Below are 11575 nucleotides of genomic sequence, written 5' to 3'. Positions count from 1 at the left end.
ATTTCCCCAGGGTTCAAATTTCAAGCAAAATAATCCCTAATCAACATATGTTAAACAACATAGCATAGTTATTACGAAAATAAATTTAACAACTTAATTAAGCCAATGGAACCATTAAATAGATTTTAATTAATTCTTTTAATTAAAATCTCTGGATTTTTAAACTCATCCAAATGCTCTCAAATTAACATAGGTTAGAGAACATGCCATGGCCTATTGTAATATCACAGTATAAGTTTATTTCATGTAAGTTATAACCATGTGAATTAATCTTTTACAAAAGAAAAATATTAAATAAAATTTGCACTTCTTATTCAAATAATCCCAATTTAATATCTGTTAACAACCATACCAAAGCCTATATTTCTAGTATGCCACAATTTAATTCTAAGTTGCATATCATCAGGAGAATTAAATCTTAAACATAGAAAATAATTAAATTAAATTCTAGAACTTGAACTAAAGCATGCATACAAGTTGTATAAGCTTATAAAATCATCAATACAACATTTAATTGAACCTAAGACATCCTCTACCTCGATTTGAGATGAAAATCTCAAAAGCCACCAAAATGAAACCGCCCCTAATCCGATAAATGTTCGGGGTTTTGTCGGGGACAACGCCGTGATCATTAAACCCTAAGGAAGACATACTAAAATCCAAATTTGACCTCAAACCCGAACTCAAAAAAATGGCCAAAACTGATTCTAATAAGGGGGAAAGATGAGCGTCGTCAAGACAAACATAAAATACAAAGGCACTACAACTTTTTAACAAAGGGAAGAAGTCTAGAAGAAGAGAAAGAAGGTGGCAGCCCTATGGGCTTCCATGGCTGCCGGCCAAGAGATGGAGAAGAAGAGAAAAATCTAATTTTTCTTCTTAAGTTGCCCTATTTATAGAAAAACCCTAAAAGTGCCCCGTCGGGTCCGGGAAAGTGGAATTTGAGTAGACGCGCTCAAGAAGCAAAACTCCATGAACAAAAAAGATCCAAAATGAGAAAATATCAACAGAAGAAACGGCATCGAAAACTGAGTCCTGAGCAAAAAGATATGCCCCGAACAAGTTCGGCGGCAACCGAGGCCAAAAACCCTAAAACTGGGGAAAAATGACCAGAAAGAAATTCTAAGAGTACGTGACTTGACAAAAAAGTGAAAATTAATCTTGTACGAGGATCCAGGCTCAAAACGAGGCATTTTTGTAATAACTTCATTAATTGCACAATGGCCCTTGCAAAAAGGGTTAACTGCATTAATGACCCAGAATGAAAATATCTTCCAAAAATATTTTCTTAAAAATGCCTGAAATAAAATATCTTCAAAAGATATTTACGAAAAACTCCCCAAGAAAGGAAATGTTTCCAAAGAACTATGCATCCATGCCTCTATGGACACCGGGAGTAACTAAAGTACTTTTTTACAAAAGTAAAAGGTACGTATTTCATAGAAACCACTTAGAATAAAGGTACATGAGGTCAAAAACCAACTCTGAACACAAAAAGTGAGGTTGTGCCAAAAAGTGATAAACGGAGAAGAGGATGAAAAGTGAATAGTATCGAAAAATGAAAAATGTAGAAATAACTTGGTCCTTAAAGGAAGTAATCAATCCAAAGGAAAGAGTCTCAGAAACCATTTCCGAGCACTCGAGATGACACTAAGTAACAAGAAACCAAACACAAATGAGAAAAGACAACGGAAAAAAATTTATCCATAGAATTTGAGGAAAAAGGAAAAGAAGAAAATGACCGGGTCATTACAACTTTCCCACCTTAAAAGGATTTCGTCCCAGAAATCTAGCCCCAACGAAACAATAGGCAAAACCTGGATAACTACAGAGAACATCTTCGAGTATCCCACACAACATGCTACAAAAGCAATCCCAAAACTAAAAAATAACGTACAAGCTAATGTTATTCGTACCCACGTGTTCACGACAGGATAAACTCTCAAAGAAAAGTGACCACACGGCCACACCACAAGTTAGAACTCATACACAGAACCCAAGGTCAGACAAGGGAACGAAAGATAACAATCGAAAGCATCCCTCCTGACAAACCATCGCAAGGAACCAAAAACAACCACCAAAGAACTCTAAGATAACCACGTATCAAATCAAAGTACCGAACAAAGACGACGTGGCAGTATGAATAGTGACCAGAACCCGCCCACAATGCACTCAAATGTGTGGTAGCAATGACAGTACCTAGTGCCCACTCACACTTACTCATTAGTAAGGTAGCATTGACGGCAACTAGCATTCGCCCATAATACACAACTTTGTACGGTAGCGTGATAGTATAAGGCACTTATTCATAACCTGCCCACACTAGGCCTACCCATGAAACCTCTCAATACCAATGACATCAATGTCGCAAAACGATCATGGCCAAAAGCAATGTGGGAACCAGGCACCTGTGAGAGTTGGCGTAGCTAGTCCCAAAACTTTGACAACAATGTCATAGGCACCAATATGCTTAAGGCCCCGAATCCTCAATACAGCAAAACCAGCAACTCTAACGTCTTAAAATACTCCTATTAACAACATCAATCAAGAATCTAAAACCTGACAAGAAAAACAACATCTCCAAAATCCCAGATATCATCCTGAAATAGATCAACTACAAGACTACTCATCGTAATTAAATATCGGATCAAAATCCCTATCACGGATAACCAAATCCTCGAAATACAAGTCCACCACGTGGCACACAGATCAAAATCCCAACAACCAAGGTCACAAAATGAATCTCTTAAACCGTGCTTGGTAACACCACGCTAAATCAAAATTCCTCCATTTTAATCTATAAACAATCACTAGAACTATGATTCCTCAAAACTTCTCCTAAGAGTTAACCACATCCAGGTCTCCTAACCCAAAGCAAGTCTCCAAAAACATTCTCAAAAGAGCATTGAGCTTACCTTACAAATCAAATAAATCCTCAATGACATGGACACAAGTCCCCGTGAAATGATCTCACACCAATTAACTTACTCTGAGCACCATAACTCCGTCAACAACCACGGTAAAAACTCCCCAAGGGAAGACACGAAGGAAAGGGAACCACAAGTCCTAAGAAGGACAACACCACGACTCCACCTCTGTAACGAAAGACAACAAGGTCAAAGACTTCACCCCCTACAAGGAAGTAAGTCGACCCAAAATCCATCAAATCCTCACTAAGGACTCAAGACGACAATGGTGATCCTCACAGACAAACCAACTCTAAAACCGTACATAAGGCGATGAAGAGAAGAGACTCACTCATTGTGAAGTCCCTAACACGAACCAAGAAAAGGAGGAGAAACCCTATTCTCCCACAAGTGTCAACACGACACACATGAAAATGAAGCATTCTTCCCACCTTACGAAAATGGACAGCTCGAGACAAAACAAATGTGACAACTCCTTTACAGGAATTTCACAATGAAACCATACACACTATGTGCTACCGAGGGAAACAAAAAGGGAAAACCAAACATAGAAGTCATGCATATGACAAGGAATACAACTACCAAATAAGTAAATCTACTCACATAGATAAAATTAAAGGTACATGCGGCACGTCTCCACGTAAACGCAAAAGCATGTCATTAAAATACAGTAACAACATGATATCTCTAAGCGTATAAATAAGGCATGCTAATGTCACATAACAAGAAAACAAATGTGGATACACTTCCACTTACTCATGTATTACAATATCATAAATCATACTACTAACATGGTAGTAAACGAACCTGTAGAAAATAAAATGATACAACAATGAACCCTATAGACATCGTGTCCTAGAGTGTCTAAGTAAAAGAAGACTAGTCCTAGCCATAAACTAACGCCAAAACCAATGCGATAACAACTCGTTTCAAAACAAACGTGAGCCCTCACCACAATGGTAAGACTCCTACAATCCATTTCCAAATCTAAAGGTGAGACTACAAGTGACACTAATAATGCAATGCTCTCACTAACCCGAAACATCAATCAATCGACTAGACCACAAAAGTGTCATCACGCAAGAAGAACTCAAACGAAATGGCCACTCTCGCCATACAATTAGACAACCGAATCAATCTTAAGAGTCGTCCCTAAAACAACCATCAATCACTGACCAAAAGGACTACGCCTATTGGAACAAAAACCAACGTTGATTCCATCCGAACTGTGCTCGTAGCTAACCAGTACGGTAGCATGACAGTGCCATGCACCCGCCCACAAAAATTACAATCTCAAAGGAACCTTCCCAAACAAACAAGGAACCTAAGAGGTCCATAACCTGATCATGGCCAAAAACCAACAAATCCAGTATGACGGCTATGCCTAATGGCTCACCCCACGAGAGCCTAAACAAAAGGTGACTCCCCACCTATCCAAAGCTAACGCTAGGTCAACAATGACCTAAACTACTATGAAACCAAACTGACAAATACTAACAACATCTAAGACGAGTGCCTAAACAAAACCAAAACACACCAAACATTGAACTAAGTGCAAACTCACCAAACAACCTAACCTCGAGTCAAATATCCATAACTAATCCCAAGTCCTATCAAATATGCAAAATAATCATGCATAAATAAATCTAATCTAGCATACATCATACGTCATGCTCTTTACATCAGAATACAATCATGCTAAATGAATGACATACCACATGTAGCACATAAGCACATAAACATGTTATCATGAAGCATATAAACACATCGAGCATGGCAATACAAGCATGATATGCACCCAAAACCCATCGTCCTAAGGTATTAAGGTATTTGAATCTAGGAGCTCTGATACCACCTTTGATGACCCTGGATTTTTACAAACCCAGTGTGTCTTGTGATGACCCAAAACGGATCCAATTTGCGAAAGCTAAAATGAAGCATGGCCTCTAGAGATGTGTATTATCCTTAAGACACAAAATTGGCTTCCTGAGGAGTCCCCAGACTCAACGGAAACAAGAAGGAAATGAAGGTTTTAAAACCCTACCAAAAATGGACCAAGGGTAAAATGGTCATTTTACCCCAAAATGGGTGCTACCATGCACATCATTGGAAAGAAAAAAAAAATTAATGAATTTAGACTCAAGAATCGCTTGATTCAGAGTCCGGACGGAAAAGATATGAATATAGGACAAAATGGCATCCTCCGATTGAGAGATGCCACAACCCTATCTTACTAAAACTATCATAACTCTCACTACAGTAGGATTTTTTATGTGTGGTTGGTACCATTGGAAAGTTAACTTCAGGCTTTTCAATTTAGGCTCAAGAATGACCTGATTTGGATCAGAAATGAAGGAGATATGACCCTCTAAAATTGACTTAAGAAATCTGTCCAAGAATTTGAAAAGAAACCAAGCTTCAGGTAGGATTAGCAGGCTGAAGAATAGTACTAGCAGGCTAAAACCCCATCATTAGCCGGCTGACTGAAAGGATTAGCCAGCTGAAACACCCTGCCCAAGCTATAAACTCATTAGAATTGGTCTCGAGGCTTTGTCACTCGGTTGATGGCTCTCATTGGCCGACCGACACATCAGCTGCAGCAGAAAAAGCTGCTACAATGGGTGTGAAAGGTGCCCGGTCCATCTCTAAGGTTTTACATGCTTTCTACATGATCCGAACAAGTTTCAAAACATTCCCTAGCCGCATAAAAGCATCCAAAACATGCCAAAACAAAGAGGAACTTCAAATGACACTCCTATACATGAATTTTTCATAAAAATTCATAAAATTGCCCAAAAATAGTTCCAAAGTTGAAACTTAAGAGTTCTGTGAAATGTGGACATACACGTAAATGTAAAAAGACATTTAAGACGTGTCCCAATGGCCTACGGCTTCAAAATACCCCCAATGCAAGATATGACCCTTCAAACCTCAATTTTCCATAAAATTGCCATAAAGTGCAATAAATGAAACAAAAATGCAAAGCCTAAAACAAAATAATATTTGGCCCTTAGCCACACCTCATACATGATCATAGAGACCCTATGAAAGAAAAAGAATGGAATTCCCACCCTTGATGTAAACATGGTGAAGCGAAGACTTAACATTTTCCATTATTCCCATAGTAAACCTTGAAAGCAAAAGTGCACAAAATACAAATTAGACATCATTGCCCTATGTCCTCAACTCATACATGACAAATACATCGAAAAGAGTGTACATATATACACATTACATATATGGAATCAAGAATACAAGTTTTGATATACAAAGCTACAAAATGACATTTCATGCTAACATTTGCATGAAATGGAAACTTAAAAGTTATAAGTCATCCAAGGAATGATGAGCATCATGAACCAAGTCTTCGTACCTAAAAAATGTCCCTGGTAACTTTGGGGTGAGTAATATAAAGTTACTCGTAGAAGATGAGCATGCATAGACCTAGCATTTTACAAAATTATCACCTTAAGGTGAAACAAGTCAAAGGGACTCATGCCACCTAATGTCTATGTCAAGATGAGACTCAGGGAGCATCCTATGCTACTTTAGATCATTTCTAACATAAATCACATCATTCATGCAATTTAAACAACATAGAGGCATGTTATACAAAGCAACAAGATATAGATTCTCAAAGTCCTCAACTTGAAATCTAAAGCACAAAAACAACTAAAGTGGATCATGCCACCTAACGTCTATGTTCTAAATGAATCTATAGGATCGTTTTTACGCTACATTTGAACATCAAAACACAAATCACAATATTGATGCAATTTAACGAACATTGGAACTTCCAATATAACACATAAAGCATGATTTCTCAAGTACACATCTTAAAACTTACAACAGGAAATCAAATAAGGAACAACAAATTACAACATCATCTTGTTATCAACTTGAAATAAAAAGCGAAATTAAACAATACTTGGACATCACGTCGGATCAAATTGACAACGTGGTTACTAGCCCACGGGTAACCTCCCTATGTGCGCACTAAACTATAGGAGGACAATCCCCCGTACTAGAACCATGTCGTAGCTGTAGTCAAACAACGAGATCCCGTAGTTTCCAAAATCAACAAGTTGTGCAACAATGTATATATCAGCATGTATATGCAAGATAATCAACTCTCTACCATGCACAACCAAATTTGAAAACTCACACAATACATGCTCTAAGTTCACAACTATTATGGCATGACAAATGTCGAATCTTCAGTATGCGATTCGTTACACGCTATGACAATATCATTCAATATTGAAAATATAAACTCATGAATCTAATACAAGTCCAAAATCATGATATAAACATACAACCAACGTCAAATACATGATTAAATCATTAATGTAATAGAAACGGAGATTCATTAAATAAACTAATTAATTTCCCCAGGGTTCAAATTTCAACCAAATAATCCCTAATCAACATATGTTAAACAACATAGCATGGTTATTACAAAAATAAATTTAACAACTTAATTAAGCCAATGGAACCATTAAATAAATTTTAATTAATTCTTTTAATTAAAATCATTAGATTTTTAAACTCATCCAAATGCTCTCAAATTAACATAGGTTAGAGAATATGCCAAGGCCTATTGTAATATCACAGTATAAGTTTATTTCATGCAAGTTACAACCATGTGAATTAATCTTTTACAAAAGAAAAATATTAAATAAAATTTGCACTTCTTATTCAAATAATCCCAATTTAATATCTGTTAACAACCATACCAAAGCCTATATTTCTAGTATGCCACAATTTAATTCTAAGTTGCATATCATCATGAGAATTAAATCTTAAACAAATAAAATAATTAAATTAAATTCTAGAACTTGAACTAAAGCATGCATACAAGTTGTTTAAGCTTATAAAATCATCAATACAACATTTAATTGAACCTAAGACATCCCCTACCTGGATTTGAGATGAAAATCTCAAAAGCCACCATGGCCCACCAAAATGAAACCACTCCGAATCCGACCAAAGTTGGGGGTTTGTCGAGGACAACACCATGATCATTAAACCCCAAGGAAGACATACCAAAATCTAAAATTAACCTCAAACCCGAACTCGAAAAAATGACAAAAACGGATTCTAATAAGGGGAAAATATGCGCGTCGTTAAGACAAATATAAAACACAAAGGCACTACGACTTTTTAACAAAGGGAAGAAGTCCAAAAGAAGAGCAAGAAGGTGGTAGCCCCATGGGCTTCAATAGCTGCCGGCCAAGAGAGGGAAAAGAAGAGAAAAATCTAATTTTTCTTCTTAAGTTTCCCTATTTATAGGGAAACCCTAAAAGTGCCCCGAAACGGCCCTATTGGGTCTGGAAAAGTGGAATTTGAGTAAACATGCTCAAGCGGCGAAACTCCGTAAATGAAAAAGCTCCGAAATGAGAAAAGATGAATAATAGAAGAAACAACATCGAAGACAGAGTCTCGAGCAGAAAGATATGCCCCGAACAAGTTCGGCGACGACTAGGGCCACAAACCCTAAAACTGGGAAAAAAACGACCAGAAGGAAATTCTAAGAGTACATGACTTGATAAAAAGTGAAAATGAATCCTGTACGAGGATCCAGGCTTAAAATAAGGTATTTTTGCTATAACTTTCATTAATTGCACAATGACCCCTGTAAAAAGGGTTAATCGCACTAATGACCCAGAATGTCAATAATATTTTCTTAAAAACCCCTAAAATAAAATATATTTACGAAAAACACCCCAAGAAAAGAAAATATTTTCAAAGAACTATGCATCTATATCCCTATGGACACTGGAGCAACCAAAGTACTTTTTTACAAAAGTAGAGACACGTATTTCGTTGAAACCACTTAGAATGAAGGTACATGAAGTCAAAAACCAACTCCGAACATGAAAAGTGAGGTTGTGCAAAAAAATGACAAATGGAGAAAAGGACGAAAAGTGAATAGTGTCGAAAAATGAAAAATGTGGAAATGACTCGGTCCTTAAAGGAAGTTGTCAATCCAAGGGAAAGAGTCTTGAAAACCATTTCCGAGCACTCGAGACAACACTAAGTGATGAGAAACCAAACACAGATGAGAAAAGACAACGAAAAAAATTTATCTGTAAAATTTGAGGAAAAAGGAAAGGAAGAAAATGATCGGGTCACTACAAAACATGACGAGTAGCTCATGTGTCCACCTATCATTCTCTATTGTTGCTCACAAGGTTGATTTCAGAAACCACAGTTGAAAGATTTAGCTCTGACACATCAGCTATCAACTTATCTTCCTCAGCAATATGCACCTCAGTGGTCTTTTTCTTGGGTTTATGCTGTGCTTTGCGGCTACGACAGTCTTTAGCTCAGTGTCTAAGCTTGCCGCATATGAAGCATTTCCCAGTGAACCTGTTATAGTTTCTTTAGCTGGGACCTTCTCCAGAGTGCTTCCTATTCTTATTTTTCTGTCCAGCTTCCACTACATTTGGCTTTGACATCATTGAAGAATTCCTAGCCTTCTTTTCAGATGTGCGGTTATCTTCTTCAATTCTTATCCTGACAATCAAGTCTTCGAGCCTTATTTCCTTGCGCTTATGCTTCAAGTAGTTTTTGAAATCTTTCCAAGTAGGTGGCAGCTTTTTAATGATTGAAGCTACTTGAAAAGATTCACTCAAAGTCATCTTCTCAGCATGTATCTCATGTAGGATCATCTAGAGCTCCCGCACTTGGCACATGACTGTCTTAGAGTCTATCATTTTGAAGTTCAGAAATTGTTTGACCACGAACTTCTTCAAGCCAGCATCCTCTATTTTATTCTTCTTGTCTAATGACTCCCAGAGCTTTTTAACAGTATTTATTGGACTGTACACATTATATAAAGTGTTGTCCAATCCATTAAGAATGTAGTTCTTGCATAGGAAGTCTCCATGCTTCCATGCATCAACAGTTCCTAGCTTGGTAATATCAGTCTCACCATCATCTAGCACTAGGGCAGTCTCAGTTAGGTACTTGCTTAGATTCAGAGTTTTAAGGTAGAACATCATTTTCTGTTGCCACCTTTTAAACTCTGCCCCGTTAAATTTTTCTGGCTTCTCCCCTTGACAGACGAAAACATTAGGCATAGTAGTACTTATACTTGCCATTCGTCTGTTATATATTAAATATATAGACCACAGTCAAATTTACAGACTTAGAATAATAAAAACAATATTTAAATATTTAAACTATAGGATAAGCAGATTCTGTCTAAATATTGTAGTCCAAAAATACAGTTTAATTTTACCATATAGTATAATATTATTTATTTTAAATATTATCTAAAATATAATGTATATATATATATATAATTATTATATATATATATATATATATATATATATAATTTCTTATAATATATATAGTTTAATATAATAAAATAAAACTATAAAATAAATGAACCCGATTAAAAGTCGAGGCTAAAATTTGATTCTATGTCCTTAAGACAGATTCGCTCCGTTTTGGTGCTAGCGAACTCAGTGGTGTCTATCTCCCAGGATACAACGACTTGTCTTCCTTTGGTAGTAGCACTGCAAACCAATGGAATAGGAGAACCGGCTTGGTGTAGTACTCTTTGACTCGACCTTGGACTCGAACTCATTGACTAAGGCTCGAACCCAAAGACTAGGGTTCAAACCCTCAGATACTTATAGAAGAAGAGAGAGGAAGAAGAGAATTCAGAATTAGAGAAAAGGATTCTGAATTGGAGTGATTTGGAAATGAACCAAAGAGGGGTATTTATAGGCTGCATGGAGCCTTTTCCGAATGGGTGTAACCATTGGTTCACAATGGTTCAGGAAAAACTACAAGTGGTTTACTTTGTAGGAGGGTGCAACCATTGGTTTATAATGGTTCATAAAAAAATGTTTTAATCCATTACAAAACCCAACAAACAGGCCCAATTCGGCCTTCTTAATAAGCCCAGCAAAATAAAATTAAAATTCAACACAAGCCCAATTTCGTTTCATAAAAAATTAAACAGATTTCACAATCAAGCCCAGCCCAAGCTCGAACTGGACCGGGTCGGGCAGCGCGCGCGTGTGTGGTAGTTGGTTCGGACCCAAGCTTGCCAAGGTCCTCCCCCTCTTAAAAGCTTTGGTGCCCTTGGGCCCAAACCCAAATCCCATACTTGGCTTATTTAAACTCAAAATGATTTTAATATTTTTCCGATGTGGGACAAGCATTTCCCACATTATGCAAATTCATGTAGGCTTATCAAACACCTCACTTTGGAGCTAATTTCTCATTTACCCGGAAACGGATTTGAGAAAATAAATATACCACGTTCATCTCCTTATGGAGAGGAACGTGCTCATCTATAGATCCGTAAAAAATTCTTAGTGGAATCTATTCAAAATCTCATCCAAAGTTAATGTTTTTAATGCCCCCGTTTCCAACAGGCAGTAGGTAGGTTTAGGGCCAAACCAACTTCTTAAAGAGAAAACTAGTTAGCGGTGACCATTGAGTAAGTTTTTTTTTTTTTTTTTTTTTTTTCCTTGAATGGGGTTTTTTTATTAAAAAAATCTTAAAAGTACAACTACAAATGGAGAATTAACTCCAATACATGTCAAAAAGTGAACAAATCCACTTTCCGTTAGACGAGACTATCCTTAGAGCAAACCAAACATATCTAGCAACAAGAAACATGA

This window comes from Cornus florida, unplaced genomic scaffold (assembly GCF_030987335.1).
Source record: "Cornus florida cultivar Cherokee Brave unplaced genomic scaffold, ASM3098733v1 CherokeeBrave_3.0.0_Hap2_Chr10, whole genome shotgun sequence".
Taxonomy (NCBI): Eukaryota; Viridiplantae; Streptophyta; class Magnoliopsida; order Cornales; family Cornaceae; genus Cornus; species Cornus florida.
This window is presented reverse-complemented; position numbering follows the sequence as displayed.